This window comes from Erinaceus europaeus, chromosome 20, assembly GCF_950295315.1.
Source record: "Erinaceus europaeus chromosome 20, mEriEur2.1, whole genome shotgun sequence".
Taxonomy (NCBI): Eukaryota; Metazoa; Chordata; class Mammalia; order Eulipotyphla; family Erinaceidae; genus Erinaceus; species Erinaceus europaeus.
The window spans coordinates 53,362,132-53,380,155 of record NC_080181.1 but is presented as its reverse complement, the minus strand read 5'-3'; the positions used below and the strand labels follow the sequence as shown (position 1 = coordinate 53,380,155).

The window sequence follows — 18,024 nt, the reverse complement described above, 5'->3', positions numbered from 1 at the left end:
CAGGGGATTGAACCTGGGGCCTCGAGCATGCAAGTCTGGTGCACTAGCACTGTGCTGTCTCCCTCAGCCTTGCGTAACTTGTATCTCTATGGTCCTACCTCCCTCTGTCCCTTGTTCCTTTGCTGACTTTCCTTGGTTTCAGCTGCTAAAACCTCCGATCCCCACCCTCATTCCTGCTCTTGAAGGAGAGGTGCCCTGCTGGCCACTGGATAGAAAGATGCAAACAAAGACACACACACACACACACACACACACACACACACACACACACACACACACAGAGGCATCGTGTGCACACACATGCCTGACTCTGGTGGGGTTTGCAGCCCAGCAGGAATGTCAGCACTCAAGAGAAGAACTACCGACATTGAGCTATGCCCAAAGTAAAGTGGGAATGTGGGAGAGAAGTGAATGAATATAAACTTTGTGAACACAGAGACTAAAAATCCTTCTCTTAAGTCTAAGTCCTGGGGGCCAGGCAGTAGTGCACCAGGTGAAGCGCACAGAGCGCAAAGTGCAAGGACCAGCACAAGGATCCCGGTTTGAGCCTCTGGCACCCCACCTCCACCTGCAGGGGGGTCATTTCACAAGTGATGAAGCAGGTCTGCAGGTGTCTTATCTCTCTATCTCCCCTCCTCTCTCAGTTTCTCTCTGTCCTATCCAACAACAGCAGCAGCAGCAACAACAATAGCAGCAACAACAATGGAAAAAATGGCCTCCAGGAGCACTGGATTTGTAGCGCAGGCACCGAGCCCCAATGATAACCCTAGAGGGGAAAAAAAAGTCTAAGTCCTGCCTGGTTCCTTTCTCACTGGTCACATTCCACCCAGAAGCCCAGCATCACTCCCCGTGTGGGAAACAAGGGTTGGGTGGGGGCAGGAGGGAGGGCTCACAGTGTGTTCATTGACAGTGGCTCTCTGGCTACCTCCTGACCTCATGTTAGTAGGGTTCCAGGTGAGAGACTGTTCTTCTGGTACAGGACACACCTCACTGTGTATGAAGCTGTGGGTTCAAGCCCCAACGCCACACGGGAGCACCACGGGGAGCACCAAGGGGAACAACAGACGGTGGACTTGCTGCTCTGGTATCTCTCACTCTCTTTCAGAAAAAAATGAAGGATAAAAATGGACACCTTGAGGTCATTCAACAGTATCACCCATAGTCAGGTCCCGGGATCCATTCCTCAGACATTTTAAATAAGTAAAAAATAAAGAAATAAACTGTTCTAATAAATAGCGTTGCCAGGGATACGGCACCAGTGGTAGTGCAAGACTTCCATACTTGAGGCCCCAGAAGTCCCCAGTTCAATCCCTGGCACTACCACAAGCCGGAATGAGCAGACAGACAGTAAGTGAAGCCTGACACGACAGGAAACCTGTTTGAAAGAAATGCAGTGCCCACACAGTAGCTCGAGTCCGCCTCTAACCACGCCCTTATTCGCTGCGCCTTTACTAGCGGCGACTTATAACTGGCCTACCCCAAAGGAAGACCTCCTCCCAACAATACCCCTATTTTTATTGGGAGGTGCGATGTGAGGGCTTACTTGGTTTCACAGACAACAGACAAGTTTCTAGCATTTTGTTTGGCTTCTCCTGATAACCTGCTGTTACTGCAGTAATGCCTGGGCCAAGGATGCAGAAGGGGAGAGGGGGATTATGGTCCTCCCTATGCAGCACAGGAGTGGCCAGGGGAGAAGAGGTGGGGAGTGTGCGTGTGTGTGCGCGTGCGCGTGTGTGTCTTCCACAACCCCCCTTCTTATTTCCTCTGTGTGTTCACTAACCCAGAAACTCCCCAAATATCATTTTATCATTGTGCAAGCAAGGGTTTCACAGGCTTGTCAAATCATTACTCATACTGTCATTTGTAAGTCCATAAAGAAAGAGGAAATAATAAAATGAACGTGATTTTTTTTTGAGCCCAGGCCTTGTGCCTGGGCAGTATCACCAGCCCCAGCCCACTCTTCATTCCGACAGAGAGACAGAAGGACAGAGAGACGGCGCAGTGGAGCTTCCCAGGTGTGTGGCATTCCTACGTGGTGCCCGGACTGGAACCTGGGGTGCCAGTCCAGCAAGTCACGCACCCTCCTCCGTAAGCTATCTCTCAGCCCCAACATAAACAATTTTTTAAAAGGAGTCGTTACAAAGCTCAGTCCCCCGGCTGGTCTCCATAACCCTGCAGCCAATCGTCTCTGGCATATCCCCGTCTTGCTTTCTGGACCTCGCTCGCACCCTACGTCATCTCCTTAGCATAGTCTCAGGTGTGAGCAGAGAGGCTTTTGCAAATGACAAAAGACACCCCTGAGCAACAGGGAAGTGGAGCACCTGGTTGAGCAAACAGGTGGCTGTGCTCCAGGATTTGGGCCCAAGCCCCTCCCCCCATACATACAGACAGAGGAAAGGCTTTGTGAGTCATAAAACAGGGCTGCAGGTGTCTGTCTTTCTTTCTCTCCCTATCTCCCCCTTTCAATTTCTCTGTCTCTATGCAATGAAATAATAATTTTTAAAGGGGGCTAGGTGGTAGCTCACTGGGTTAAGCACACAGAGTGCAAAGCGCAAGAACTGGCACAAGGCTCCCGGTTCAAGCCCCCAACTCCCCCACGTGCAGGGGGTCTCTTCGAAAGTGGTAAAACAGGTCTGCAGGTGTCTATCTTTATCCCCCCCCTTTCTGTCTTCCCCTCCTCTCTTGATTTATCTCTGTCCTATCCAACAGCAACAGCAACAACAACAATGGAAAAAAGATGGCCACCAGGAGCAGTGGATTTGTAGTGTGGGCACCAAGCCGCAGTGATAACCTGGAGACAAAAATATATAAATAAAAATAACAAATTGTAAAAAGACACACCTGTCACCCAGGAAATCCCAAAGGGTCTAGCTCTATGCTAAGAGACAGAGACAAAGGTCACATTTATAGTTTGATTTTATCTCTGGATATTATTTTGCTAATGTGGCCCAAGAATTCAGGGATCTGTTAATGGACTGTGCAGTGCCCATTCCATCAGGAGACCTGGCAGTTTGGAAGTCTGTGTCCCTCCACCCCAGCCTCGGTCACCTCTGTGTTGGCTACCTCCTGAGGAAGGTTCTCCCCACGCAGAGAAAGTGGACTGTGGGCATCTGAGGCTTCTCTGGAGCTTAGCAACCTCTACAGACAGAAGACATCTCAGGAGAAGTCTTCTAGTCAGTCTCTCTTCTGTGAGATAAACCACGTAGCTCTACTTGCATCTGTGATGAAGGCAGGCAGTGGGGGCCTGAGTCACCCTCAGTCTCTGAGAGACAACAGCAAGGAAAGGGGGAGTTCTCCGGAGTGGGCGGTGGCACACCTGGTTAAATACACATAGTACTTAGTGCAAGGACCTGCACAAGGATCCCAGTTCAAGTCCCAGACTCCCCATCTGCCGGGGCTGGGGGGGGGGGTGATGACGATGACTTCTAGGAGCGGTGAATTTGTAGTGTTGGCACCAGGCCCCAGTGACTAGAAAAAAGGAAGGAAGGAAGGAAGGAAGGGAGGGAGGGAGGGAGGGAGGGAGGAAAGGAAGGAGGGAGGGAGGAAGAAGAGGAAAGGGGGGAGAGGAAAGAGGGGGAGGGAGGGGAGGAGAGGGAGAGAAGGAAGGAAGGAAGGAAGGAAGGGAGGGAGGGAGGGAGGGAGGGAGGGAGGGAGGGAGGGAGGGAGGGAGGGAAAGAGGGAAAGAGGAAGGAGAAAAAAAGGAAAGGGGAGTTGGGGAGTTCTCTCACCCACCAGAAGGAAGGGAAGTGCTGACCAGGCAAGAAGAGCAATCCCTCCTTCTCCCCATCTGTAAGAGGAGGTGGTCCTCTCTTCCCTGGGGTTACTAGTTGCCACCAGCCCCTCTTCTGCCATCAGCGATCCCCCCACACTACTACAGCAGCCAGGGGGTGTTCTACGAGGCTGAGTGTTCAGAGACGCCTTGAGAAGGTGAGCCCAGACTCTGGCAGAGGCCCTTACTCACTGGACAGATCTGCCTCCAGGCTTTCTGGACTTACATCTCGCCATGCCCTGTGCACGTTCCACTCAGAATTCACAGAGCACAATCTTCTTCCTTGGCCCGTATCGTCTCGCTCCTTTATGTGTTCTTCACTCGAGCCCATGTTTCATTAGGAAATGTCAAAATACTGCCCACGCATGGCCTGCACCCAGCTGAGAAGACAAGAGTCACTCTCTGAGACCTGCCAAATGGGGCTGGGTGCTTACCTAATCATGAATCACAAAAGCTTTCAGGACAGATGGTGTGATCATAGCCAAGAATAATGCCCTTTCAAGAGTGATGCTAATTGGATCACATGGCATGAGTCTCACATCTGTCACATGAGCAGTCGCACATGGCAGAGACTAAGTTTGCTTCAACTTTGGTTGATTTCTATTTCTAGCAGTGGGCAGAGCTGACTGCAGTGTGTTCAGTAAACACTAGCAGGGCACTGAGCACACCCAGTCGTCCATTCATTCTTCAGCACATAACATTCTCAGCTCACTCTGTGGTGTGTTTCCACTCCACAGAGAAGTGTTCCTGCTACTTAGGGGACGGTGATTACTGAGTACGTACACAGAGACAACAGCGTCATATGAGAATGAGATGCTCTGAGCAGACCACCACCGGGAAGATGGCGTGTCATAGAGTGTGTCCGTAGGAGATGGCACTGCAGAGAAAGTAAATGAAGAGGAGGCAGAGAGATACCTGCTTCCATCTGAACAATAAGGGGAAGCTGGTCCTGTGGAGGTGTGGGGAGGGGGCAGCCCGGAAGACAGAAGAGCAAAGGCAAAAGCCCCAAGTTCAAAGGAAGCTTGGTTTGTTCCAAGATCAAGAAGCTCAGCATGGCTGCAGCCTAGTGTGGGAAGAGCAAAGGGGGCCAGAATGCTGTTAGAGATACAGTACTTACATCTGTATCTGATGCTAGGTAGCTGCAGCAGATATTCTATCAGGCAAGCCAACAGCTATAGATACACAGACATACTGTGTATCGGAGCATGTCCACAGATACAGGTATTCACAGTGCATATAGAGATCCATACACTGTAGCTAGCTGCTATATGCAGGGGTTATATAGATTCATAATGGTGAGGCACTGTTGCATGGGGTTGTTGGAAAAGCCATGACACATTTTTGCATAGAGAAAACAATGTCATGACTTTCGTGACAAGCCAGTGGTACATATGTACATATGCTGTGCAGATGTGCATTGCGGCTAGACTGCATCTAAGATGGAGTGACAGTGGCGTGTAGTGTCTGCAGATGCAGCGATAAAGAGAGGTGGGGGCATCACCATCAACAGACGCGGGGCAGAGAGGTACCAGTCACAGTGACCTCTTTAACTGAGTTCGATTTTAATAAAACCTGTTATCGATGAATTCTTATTCTGTTACTTAACCTATAGTTCCTTATTTAATCCTCATGAAAATTGCATGAAAAATCATCTCTCAGCCTCCATTTACAGAGCATGTGGCTGAGGTACCAGGGAGAGAAGATCTGACCTTGGCTCTGAACCCGGGACTTGGCCCCATGCCATGCTCTCCACGGGCATCAGTGAGATGGAAGTCAGCATATGGTTTGCACAGGGCAGCGTATCTGCCCTGCCCTCTGCAGAGACCTTGGCAGCCAGGGAGACTGCAGGGCTCAAAGGGATGACTCCGTGAGGCCAAGGGGCCCAGGAAAAGGGGCGTGCACAAACCTGGGGCCTGTTTTCCGTTTCTTCCAGGAAATGATGGAGCCTGAGGTAGAAGAACATGTAGCAACCCTATGATCTATAACCATGGTCAGAGGCACACGCAGTCCCTGGGACCTGTGAGGGCATCTTAAGTAGGACAGTCTTGAGGCCAGAAGATACCTCACCCAGTAGAGCCTTGCCACACCTAAGGTCCTGGGTTTGAGCCCAACACCAAATGGAAGCGCTATAGTCAACACCAAAGGACTTTCCATGAATGACACTATGATGTCTCTCCCTTTCTCGTCTCTCCTCTCATCTCTTCCCTTCTCTTCTCCTCTTCTCTCCCCTTCTTGCAAGTCAGCCCAGGCCAGGGAGCTGCTTAGTTGTGAGTTTATCACCAAGAACTGCAACGATAATAACTATGATAGTAATGCAGAATAGTTTTCTAGGACTGAGTCCTCAACCTAGGAGACTAAACAAACTCCTAAAGCTAGTGTCAGAAATAAAGTGAACTAGTGACACCCAAGTGGGGTCAGAGATTGCTGACTTGCTTCATGGTCTGGAAACAAAGTCACATGTGTGGTGTCAAAAGAAATCCCTACTGAAAATCCACTACCATGGGGCTTTCTGTAACCTGCAACAGAATTCTGACCAATTCCAGGATGCCAGACTTAGAAAACATAAGTAACTCACCTTCTGTCACACAGCTAAAAAGGGATAGGGCTGGGAGCTGGACCACACTGGAGGCCTCCAAGTCTTATCTGTTGGTCTGCTCAATGTCCTTGAGCAGAAAACACAGAAGGGATTCCATCCTTGGGGGCAGAGGGCTGCACACATGAGGTAGCTTCACAGGCCCTTCAAGCTTGCCCTCACAACAAATGCCTTCCCCTACCAGTGTCCAACCACTAAATGCCAAAAAGTCACTTAGTCACAGCAAACCGCAGTCCTGCTGTCCTCACATTCTGAGCACAAGACACAATGTCATCTGCAAGTGTCACTCCTGAAAAGCTCAGGACAAGCCAGCCAAGTCTGCCTGAGTCTGAGTGCACCTCAGTGGCAGAGATAAGGGACACAATGTCTAGCTTGGAGTCAGACACATGAAGAGGAATTCAATAAGCTAAAATGTTGGCTGTCTGCACCAGCTGTGTCCTTTCTAATTGCCTCCTATCTCTCTAAAATAAACCACCACATCCTCCGGGCAAGAACCCCATCTTGGACACCGAAGTCTCTCCCTCAACCTGCAGCACGCAGCTTTCTACATGCGAACAGGCTGGCTGGCCGGGTCATCCCGGACTCTGTTCTTGCACTAGTTGGATCCCACCATCACCATCGCCATCTCCTCCAGCTTCAGGGCCGCCAAGTCTGGCACTAGGAAGTCCTTTTCGGAGCCTTCTTTCATTTTCCTGAGATGCTTGTTCTCACAGATGCTTGTCACATGTGCAGTGCTGGCTGACTGTGAAATTAACCTTGTTTACTATCAGTTCACCCCACGCGTGAAAGAAGATGGCAGCTGGGGAGGAAATCCATGAAAGAGGAACAGAGTCCCAAAGAGTGCTCAGAGCTGAGGCGGCTGGGGCAGCGTGGAGACTGGGTAGCCCTCAGAGCCGGGTGATCCGAATAGAGTGGGAGAGTGTGGCGGGGGGGGGGGGGGGCAGCACTGACATGAGGGTCAAGAGAGCTGTGTCAAGAAAGGTGGAGTAGAGGGACACAGGGTGCCTGGGGCATACAGTGGGGTGCAGTGCCCTCTAACTGACTGACCGACAGCATGGACACAGTCCAGGAAGGGCAGTGGCACAGAGGACAATGCGGGGCCCCGTGCTGACCTGCTTCCCAGAGGCCACCACTCTTCTGCACACCTCAGTGCCCACAGTGCTTCACTCTGCCTTCCTCCTCATCTTCACAAGTTCTGGTCTCCCTTCTAATGGTGTCTTGAAGGTCACCTCCAGCAGGGAGCCAGGCATATCAGTGAGAGTCGCCCTCACCGGTCACCCGTCACACACTGCGTCACCCTGTGGCAGGGGCAGCCTGCCTGTGTGACGTGCACCTGCACGACAGGACGGCACCCGGGTCATCAAGCTTCTCGGCAGGCCCGCGGGGTCAGTGGCTCATGTTGCAGTGCAGCTCAGAGGGGTTGACAGAGCTCCGTCAGGCCCAGGCTGAGGAGCCTGCCGTGATGCCGGGACACAGCTCTACGCCGGGACCTCTGGTTCACAGTCCTCCCACGGGAAGGAGCCTGGGTGCTGATCGAGGGGGAGGCTCTGCAGGGGTCTTTGTCGCCATCTTTGGGGGGAGGAGAGTGGGCTTCCTGGTCCTGCTGCTCTTTCTAAAGAGAGAAGTAACTTTCACTCCATCCCATTTGCCCGTGTGCCAACGTACAGAGTGGATGTATGCAGGTCCTGTGGTTAAGCCCCTCTCACCAGGACAGGAAGAGACGGCAAGAGTCCAAAGAGATCGGACCCACTGCTGACCCCGCAGATGACTCGTCAGCCCCACCCTGAAGTCCACAGAAGGGAAAAATCCCAGTGTTCAGGGGCTCAGGCACTTGCTCCAAAGGCCAGAGGGAGCACCCAGTCAGTCAGCTCCAGAATGAATGAAACACAGGAGACCCTTTCCTGAACGACCTGTATTAATTCAAAGTCTTAACTTCTTTTTATGAATCTCTCTGACAAGAGCCCTGTTCAGCTGTGTGTGACAGTGGTATCAGGCTTCAAACCTGGGACCTCTTGCATGCAAGTCCAGGGAGCTGCTGCAATGCTATCTCCCCAGCTGTCTTTTCTTAAAGAATTCTTAACATTTTTTGGAGGGGGGGGGTGAGGGAGAGGCGCCAGAGCAGTTCTGACTTAGTGCCAGGAATCAAACCCGGGACCGCACGCTTGCAAACCCTGTGCTCTACCACTGCACATCTCCCTGGTTCCTGGGCCACTTTTGTACTGAGCCCTTGCCTTTTGGAGTTCCTGGACATCACTCTGGTCTGGATATAGATTTGACGGCCTTCTTTCATTCCAAAAACTCAGGGAGTTCCAGCTGGTGTACAGAGTCCTCCTCTACCCAAAGACCAAGGGGCACATAGAGGGTCTGGGCTGGGTAGACAACAGCCCTGTCAGGGCTAGTCCCTTCTGTTTTTGCAAGCCTTCAGCCCAACGGGAAGCACACTCTCAGCCTGTCTCTCCCTGGTGGGAGCTCCAGCCAGCCAAGCCCACCTAGCATTCTGCTCCAACCACCTTTTGTCACTAAGGCACCTGGGGGCTCTTTTCACTTTCTTTCAAGTGCAATCGCTTCTTACTGCTTTGTTGAGCACAGGATTTTTCTGTCTGTAGGATGGGACCTAGAAAACAGTAGTCATTTTTATTTTTGCCTGAGGGAAGCAGACAGCTAGGAGGTTCCACAGTGGTCTCCTTCACTGACATGGCTTCTCACTGGAAGATTTTTCTGGAAGCAGCAGCTGTGCCCTGGAGACACAGGGAGGTCCTGGGTCAACTCCCCCCAAACTCTGCAGCCCAGGAGCTTGCTGTCCAGCTCCCCAGCTCCCCAGCTCCTGCTCTGTGCCAAAGGAGCACAGGGGAGGCTCTGTGCCAAAGGAGCACAGAGGAGGGGCTGCAGAGAAGTCTCTAGAAAGGAGAAAGGTCCCATATAAGGAGCAGTGCACCTGGAAGACTGGGGGCCAGGATGCAGGCCACAAGAGCATGCGGGGGTGAGCCTTTCACAGACTCGGGACAGAGGGAGGGCAGTGCCAGCAAACTCTCAGGCATCAACAAACCTGAAGGCAGAACTGCCAGGCCTCATAGTGACAGTATGTCTGTAAAAACAGTATCATAGGGGGTCGGGCGGTGGCGCAGTGGGTTAAGCGCATGTGGCGCAAAGCGCAGGGACCTGCGTGAGGATCCCGGTTCGAACCCCCGGCTCCCCACCTGCAGGGGAGTCGCTTCACAGGCGGTGAAGCAGGTCTGCGGGTGTCTATCTTTCTCTCCCCTTCTCTGTCTTCCCCTCCTCTCTCCATTTCTCTCTGTCCTATCCAACAACGAATTGCATCAACAAGGGCAATAATAATAGCCACAACGAAGCTACAACAAGGGCAACAAAAGGGGAAAAAAAAAACAGTATCATAAAGGCGAGATGGGAAGGTGGTATCTCAGTCCCCTAAAACAGCAACAATAGGGGCTGGGCAGTAACGCAAGGTTAAGTGCACGTGGCATGAAGTGCAAGGACCGGCTTAAGGATCCCAGGCTCCGGCTCCCCACCTGCAGGGTGGTCACTTCATGTGGGCTCCTACTCAATTAAGTAAGGAGCGAAGTCATCCCCCTCCTCCCTCTCTCATTTCAATTAACAGGATTTCACTATACAGCAGTTTTAGGTGCACAAAAAAAAGCTGAGTCTCAAGTCCTAGAATGAATGCTAGACCAAGTTCCCAGACTCCCTCTCCCGCCCACGCCCTCCTTGGTGCCCCTAGCCATAACCTGGGGCTCCTGTGTGCTCCCTTTGCTAGATGGTGATGAGCCAGTGCTGAGACTAGAGTTTTTATTGCCACCACGGTTATTGCTGGATTCCACGCACAATGAATCTACTACTCCTGGTGGCTATTATTTTTCCCTTTTTAAATTTCCCCCCCTCTCTCTCCTCTCTTTCTCATAGAGACAGAGGGAAGTTGAGAGGCAAGGATTTGATAGAAAGGGAGAGAGAGCAAAGCACAAGGACCGGCATAAGGATCCCGGTTCGAACCCCGACTCCCCACCTGCAGGGGAGTCACTTCACAGGCGGTGAAGCAGGTCTGCAGGTGTCTTTCTCTCCTCCTCTCTGTCTTCCCCTCCTCTCTCCATTTCTCTCTGTCCTATCCAACAACGACAACAACAATAATAACTACAACAATAAAAAAAAAACAAGGGCAACAAAAGGGAATAAATAAAATATTTTTTAAAATTTAAAAAAAAAAAAAAAGAAAGGGAGAGAGAGACATCTGCAGCACTGCTTCACTACTCATGAAGCTTCCACCCTCTAAGTGAGGGCTGGGGGCTTGAACCCAGGCCCCTGTGCACATGATAAAGAGTTTACAGGTGCACCCCCACCTGACCCCAATGTTGTGACTTCATTGTGAACTCCAGCCCACACTTCCCACAGGGCTCACTGTTAACAGCTTCTGCATCCATGGGTTTGGAGCAAAGGGTAATGTCACAGAATCGCTGTTATACTAAGGATAGTTTCATGGCTGGCTGCAAACAGAATGTTAGTGCCGACCCAGCCCCCCAAATTCATAGACCAAAGAAACAGGGTTCCCACTGTGACAGGAACTGGAGATGAGGCCTCTGGGAAATGCAGGGTCCTGTGCGTGGACCCTGGGAGAGTGGGGTCCTGGGGGGAGAGGCCCCTCCACCATGTGAAGACACCACAGAAGCTTGGGCCCCTCACCAGACAACAGTGTGCCACCACCTCGACTTTGGCCTTCCTGGTCTCCTGCACTGTGAGAAGTACAGTTCAGTTCTCTATAGGTCGCCCAGTCTGTGGTGTGTGGTTGTAGCAGCCCAGAGGGACTGAGCCACCACCTCCCCATCTCATCTGTAAAAAAAAGGCATTGATAGACACACTGCCATGGGAACCATCAGTTTCACTTTCAGGTATGTGTAACAAAGAGACTCAGAAGCAGGAGCTCAAATGTGTGTGCACAGCGCTCACAGCGGGCTCAGTCCCCAGAGCCAAAGAGGGAAGAGTCCAAATGCCAGCCACGGGGGAACGAGTCTGTAGCGAGTGCCCTGCTGCCATGCTTCACAAAGTGGCATGCAGCAGGGACCAGCAGGGGACCGCTCACCTATCGACAACAGGCTCACCTAGCAACTCGCTTCTCAGAATGTGTCCTCTGGCTGCGTGACGCAGACTGCACGTGCAGACTGGGGTCAACCGCTCTGCCTTTAGAAAGGAAAGGCCTTCTGATACAACATCGATGAACCTGAACAACCTGGGGTGTCCTTTCAAGACACATTTCTGCGTTTGTGAAGCTGCTGAAACAGCTGAGTTGCTAGGGACAGAGAGACAAAACAGAGGTCCCAGGGGTGAGAAAGGAGTCCGTGTTTGGTAAGGAGAGAGTTTTGGTTTGGGAAGATGAAAAGGTTCCAGATGGAGGGCATGGCAGTGATGGCTTCATGCCACTGACTGCGCCACTTAAAAATGGTGGAGATGGTGAATTCTACGTTGTGTGTACTTTATCACAATAAAAATGAAATAAGTATGGGAGTCAGACGTCAGCACAGCGGATTAAGCGCACGTGGCGTAAAGGGCAAGGACCAGCATAAGGATCTTGGTTCAAGCCCCCGCACTCCCCACCTGCAGGGGAGTCGCTTCACAAGCGGTGAAGCAGGTCTGCAGGTGTCTGTCCTTCTCTCCCCCTCTCTGTCTTCCCCTCCTCTCTCCATTTCTCTCTGTCCGATCCAACAACGACGACATCAGTAACAACAACAAATTAACTGCAACAATAAAAAAGGGCAACAAAAGGAAATAAATATTATTTAAAAAATGAAATAAGTATAAGATGTGTACTCCAAAAAGGTTTTAAAGAAGCATGATCCCCTCTTTATTGAATATGGCACCACTGAATGAACCCACAGCCTTGTGAACACACACACACACAAAAAAAAAAACAAAAACACTGAGCAGCCTCCCCAGCCCAAGTTTTTGTATTATTATCTTTTTTTTTTTTTTTACCTCCAAGGTTATTGCTGGGACTCGGTGCCTGCACTATGAATGCACTACACTTGGCGGCTATCCTTTTTCCATTGTTGTTGTTGTTGTTGTTGTTGGATAGGACACAGAGAAATTGAGAGAAATAGGAAAGACAGATATGGGGAGAGAAAGACACCTGCAGACCATCTTCACCGCTTGTGAAGGGACCCCTCTGCAGGTGGGATGCTGGGGACTCGAACCAGGATCCTTGTGCGGTGCTTGCACTTCATACTGTGTGTGCTTAATCCAGTGTGCTACCACCTGGCCCTGGAGTTTTGTATTCTACACAACTAAAGAGTGGAGGGGAGAGGAGAGACCCAAATGCCCCTCTCCACCATCCATGGAGCTGCCTTGGTGTTCCCACATAGAACTGGGGCTCAATCCCAGGGCCTCTGCAAGGCAAGGCATGCACTCTACCCACCAAACCACTTCGTGGCCAGAGGAACATGACAGACATCCCCACGGACGCCATGCAAGTGGCCAGCTGGCAGGTGAAGGTACTGGCATCGCCCCAAGTACTGACCCCTGCACATTCCACCACTACTGCATCCAGACAGACCGTCCCTACGCAGTGGTGACATGGCATGCTGGAGACGAAGGAGAAATGATGCAGTGAAGATGCAAAGAAGACAGCACCCACGGGCAAGAGGGTATTCCCCCGTGGGCCCCTCGGAGAGTGAGAGATCAGGTGGGGATGTGCCTCTCTCCTGAGCAACCCACAGCCCCGCCCCTACTTGGCTGAAAAGCACCACCAGCTGCTGATCCTCCTGGAGCTGGAGCTGGAGCTGGAGCTGAAGCAAAGACACTGGCCTGAGGAGCCAAGGGGCATGGAAGGCTCCTCTCCCTGCTGGGCCCTTCCTCCACCCTGAGCCACGCAGTCACTCAGCTCCTGCCAAGATGCAGTGTCATGTCTGTCCCCTCCCCCGGCTCCGTCTGCCTCTCCCTCGCCCCCCAGCACACAGGTGGAAGTGAAAAGGCAGGTCTGGCGGATCTGGCAGCCGCACCCTGAGGGAATGAGGGAGCCATGGCAGCATGGCGGGGCACCGAGCCCAAGGCCCGACACACCGCCCACACCCGTTCTCCCGGCTCCTGACAATGTGTTATGATCGCTGAGTCACCTCCACCAAATGATAGTAATCAGCTCATTCGGGACAAAAAAAAATCAAAAATGCACAGCCATCTGGACAGGGACTCCTTCACTTAGCAGGGCTGCTGACAGCACAGTGGTGGCAGAAAAGGTCACAGGTATGCAGGGGTGGCTCTGGGAGAATATGGGCACTGGGTCTAAGACCTCAGTTCTGGCCCCTCTTTAGTGGAATCTGAAAGCGGGTGGACGGAGCAGAAGTTCAGACAAAGATCTCCCTCGTTTGTTCTCTCTGGCTATTGCTATGTCTCTACATAGTCAAACAAAAATTACGCTAGCTACTAACCTCCTCCAGTGCATTTGGGAAAGATAAAAATAAATTAAATAAAATGCAACATTATTGGTGACAATTTTGCAGTAAACCTATACTTACATATATTGCTATTTACATTAGTATAATTGAGAAAAAGTATTTTGGCATGAATATGTAAATATATTTTTAATTTTTCAAGTCCTTTGACCCTGTTCTAAGTTTATGTCCTGAGGAAACAATGAGAGATAAACACAAAAATTAATATCAAAGAAGGTTTACATCAGTATATTTGCAAGACAAAAAGGATAAGAGAGGGAAGAGTTTGAATATCCCAGAATGAAACCGCTAAATAAATTATGACCACACGTCTGATTTACTAGAAGTCAGCATTAAAAACCATACCTTCAAAGGCACAGGGAACTGTTAATGGCATGACGGTATGTGCAGAATAGATCGTAAAACCTTACATCCAGTGTGGAATGCATTGTGCCAAATTGTATATAAAATGTTTTTTTTAATAGGTCAGGACAACTGAATGTCACCAATTTAGTAATATGCGAATCTAAAAAAAAAAAAAAAGATGTCCTGAACAACAGAAATCGAATTTGTAAATTGTGATGGGCTCTGCTGACATTTTTCTTTTTCTTTTTAATCTCTGTCATTTACTTCAGTGTTCTACTAAAGACCTTTCGTAATGACAGGGAGAAAAAAAATAACTTTAAAAAAAGAGAGAGAGAGCAGGTGAAAATTTGAGAGCCCACCCTCAGTACTGTTCATCCCAACTCAACCCAGGCCAGTGCACTTCTAGAACCTGCTGTTCTGATCCAAAAAGCACACTGGGGGCTTCCCCAGCTCCTCACTCGGTGGTGTCACAGCACAGGTGTGGGGCTGGGGACGGAATTCAGGAGTAGAGCACCTGCCCCCCTTTGTGTGAGGGCCTGGGTCCAATCGGCAGCACCCACAAAGAGAGAAACGGAAGTGACCATGGTGACAGTGTTTACATTATTGAAATGGCAGGTGTCAGAGATGGAGGCTTTTGCTCCCACTAGCCCACCAGCAGGCCACTGAGCTGTAGCATTATCTACAGAACGCTAGCAAAACATCCAACACCTCCTTTAATTCACAGGGCACAAACTCTCAGAGAAACTAGGGCATTTGCCCAAAGCTGCATGGTGACCAGATTAAACCCAAGTGTCTGGCCCCAAAACACAAGGTCTTATTTTTCTGTTTGCTTATTTCCAGTTCCAATATCGCTTATTAAAGAAATGTCGGTATACAGGATTTTTGTTGTCACAATCCTATTTGCAATCAAATCCAGAAAGATCCAAATGCCCTGGGGTGAATCATCTCATGAAGGAGGTGAGGGGCCTTTACAGATTGCCCCAACATAAGTAAAATGGCCATTCTGCCAAAGGCAATCTACAGTTTCAATGCAACCCCTATCAAGGTCCCAATGACATTTTTCAAGGAAATGGAACAATTTGTCTAGAATGTATGTGGAACCACAAAAATAACAACAAGAACAACAACAACAACAATAATAATAATGATGATGATGATGATGGCTAAAGAATAGGAAAGCTTCCAGTGAAAGCGATGGGATATGGAACTCTGACGGTGGGAAATGTGTGGGATTTTACCCCTCTTATTCTATGGTTTTGCCAATATTTCCTGTTTTTTATTTTATAAATAAATTAAATTCCAAAGAATAAATGTTCTATAACTAATAAATAAATAAATAAATAGCCAAAGCATTTCAAAAACAAAAAAAAAGTGGAGTGGGGAAATGGAAGCATCATGCTCTCCAACTTCAGTTTATACTAGAAAGCAACAGTAATTAAAACAGCACGGTACTAGAATAAGGCTCAGTGAAGTAGACTCAGGAGCCCAGAAATGAGCCCAGACATAAGACAAAGAGGCCAGAGCCATTCAATAGGTGGAAGGAGGTTTCTTCAACAAATGGTGCTAGAAAACTGGACAGCCGCATGGAGGAAAGTGAGACTAGCCCAGCTCTCATTTTAAATGCAGGCTGGGGGGGGGGGGGCAGGAGCCAGCTAATCTGGCAGAGTGCACATCTTGCTATGTGTGAAGCCCTGGGTTTGATCCCTGGCACTGCACGGGAGTAATGTAGGAAGCTCCACGGGTGGTGGAGTCTCTCCTCCGTGTCTGCCTGTCTCTCTTTCAAAAAGAAATAAAAGATGGTGGACATTACACTTGAGGAAGATTGTTCCTATAGTGAGTGCAGCCTAGAATGTTGCCAGCTATGACCACAGAATGTGAGCTCAGACCTACAGGGATGCAGAGGCTACACAGGCTCCAGTGCTGAATATGGGCCCCAGATCAGATCAATGGGATTTACAATTAATGGTATTTATATACTTTTCCCATATTTGGGAGCTGCTCTCTGCCCTGATCCAGCTTTCTTTTTTTTCTCTTTTTCTTTTTTTTGCCTCCCGGATTATTGCTGGGCTCAGTGCCTACACCATGAATCCACCGCTCCTGGAGGCCATTTTTTCCCCTTTTGTTGCCCTTGTTGTAGCCTTGTTGTGGTTATTATTGTTGGTGTTGATGTCATTCGTTGTTGGATAGGACAGAGAGAAATGGAGAGAGGACAGGAAGACAGAGAGGGGGAGAGAAAGACAGACACCTGCAGACCTGCTTCACCACCTGTGAAGCGACTCCCCTGCAGGTGGGGAGCCAAGGGCTCAAACTGGGATCCTTACGCAGGTCCTTGCACTTTGTGCCAGCTGCGCTTAACCCACTGCGCTACTGCCCGAACCCCCTGATCCAGCTTTCTAGTCTCATTTCCAGCTCTGACACCATCTCACCAGACAATACCTTTTAACCCACCTGTATGTTAGCTGTGGGTCTCAAGCAAGAATTATTAAAGACATGGGCCTCTTGGAATATACCTAGAAAAGAGCCCCTGGTCCCCACCTGCAAGGGGGAAAGCTTCACAATAGTGGAGCAGGGTTGCAGGTGTCTCTCTCTCTCCCTCTGCTTCCCCCTCCCTTCCCAATTCCTCTCTGTCTCTATTCAATAATAAGTAAATAAAAACATTTTTAAAGATGAGATGTAGCTCAGAAATAATAGTAATAGCACATGCTGGAGAGGTGTTTGGAGTAAAGGAACCCTCCAGCACTGCTGACGGAAGTGTAAATTGGTCCAACATCTGCAGAAAGCAGTCTGGAGAACTCTCAGGCTAGAAGTGGTCTTTCCCTCTGACCCTGTATTTCCTCTGCTGGGGATAGATCCTAAGGAATCAAATATACCCATCCAAAAATGATTTGTGTTTACCTATATTCATAGCAGCACAATTTGTAATAGCCAAAACTTGGAAGCAACCAGGTGTAACTTGAGTGATTTTTGGTATATATACGCAATGAAATACTTCTCAGCTCTTAAGAATAATGGGATCATCTTCTTCACCTCCCCCGGCTCCCCACCTGCAGGGGGGTTGCTTCACAGGCGGTGAAGCAGGTCTGCAGATGTCTGTCTTTCTCCCCCCCTCCGTGTCTCTCTGTCCTATCTAACAACAACAACATCAATAACAATAACTACAACAACAATGAAAAACAAGGAGGACAAAAGAGAAAATAAATATTTTTTTAAAAAAAGAATAATGGGATCATCTTCTTCACCTTGTCTTGGGTGGAGCTTGAAGAAATCATGTTAAGTGACATAAGCCAGAAAGAGAAGGATGAATATGGAATGATATCACTCATAGACCAAAGTTGGAAAATAAGAACAGAAAGTGGAAACAGGGGCTGGGTGGTGGCCCACTGGTTGAACTCACGCTGCAATGTGCAAGGAGCCATTCAAGCCCCCAGTCCCCACCTGCAGGGGGGAAGCTTTGCAAGTGATGAAGCAGGACTGCAGGTGTCTCTCTGTCTCTTTTCTGCTCTGTCTCCCCCTTCCTCTCAATTTCTGACTGTCTCTGTCCAATAAATAAATAAATAAAGATTTAAGAAAATTTTAAAAAATAAGAAATTAAAAAAAAAATGAGATGTATCATCTGGAACAAAAGGGAGTGGAGGTGATGGCGCTAAGTGAAATAAGGAAAGAGGTGAGAGAGGACTACTGTGTGCCTTTGCTCGTATGTGGAAGACGGACCATGGAGACAAAGGCATCTGAGAAGCCAACGGTGAGCACAGCGGCTCTGACCTGAAGTGAGCGCTGCTGGCCACTATCAGAGGAGAGGGAGGACACAGGACACTGAGGGTATGGGGGGAGTCGCAGACCAACAAGTGCAGTTGTGAACGTATACCCCT

The 18,024-nt window shown here is 49.6% G+C and overlaps 1 long non-coding RNA gene across 1 annotated transcript; it reads right to left on the bottom strand.

The window, feature by feature from the left end:
- Window positions 1–2,898: 2,898 nt before the first annotated feature.
- LOC132534933 (uncharacterized) lies at window positions 2,899–4,105 on the bottom strand. Its single transcript, XR_009546693.1, has 2 exons — window positions 3,962–4,105; window positions 2,899–3,316 (listed from the first exon to the last, which is right to left on the bottom strand). It is a non-coding gene; the product is annotated as an uncharacterized LOC132534933 (long non-coding RNA).
- Between the last annotated feature and the right edge of the window lie 13,919 nt (window positions 4,106–18,024).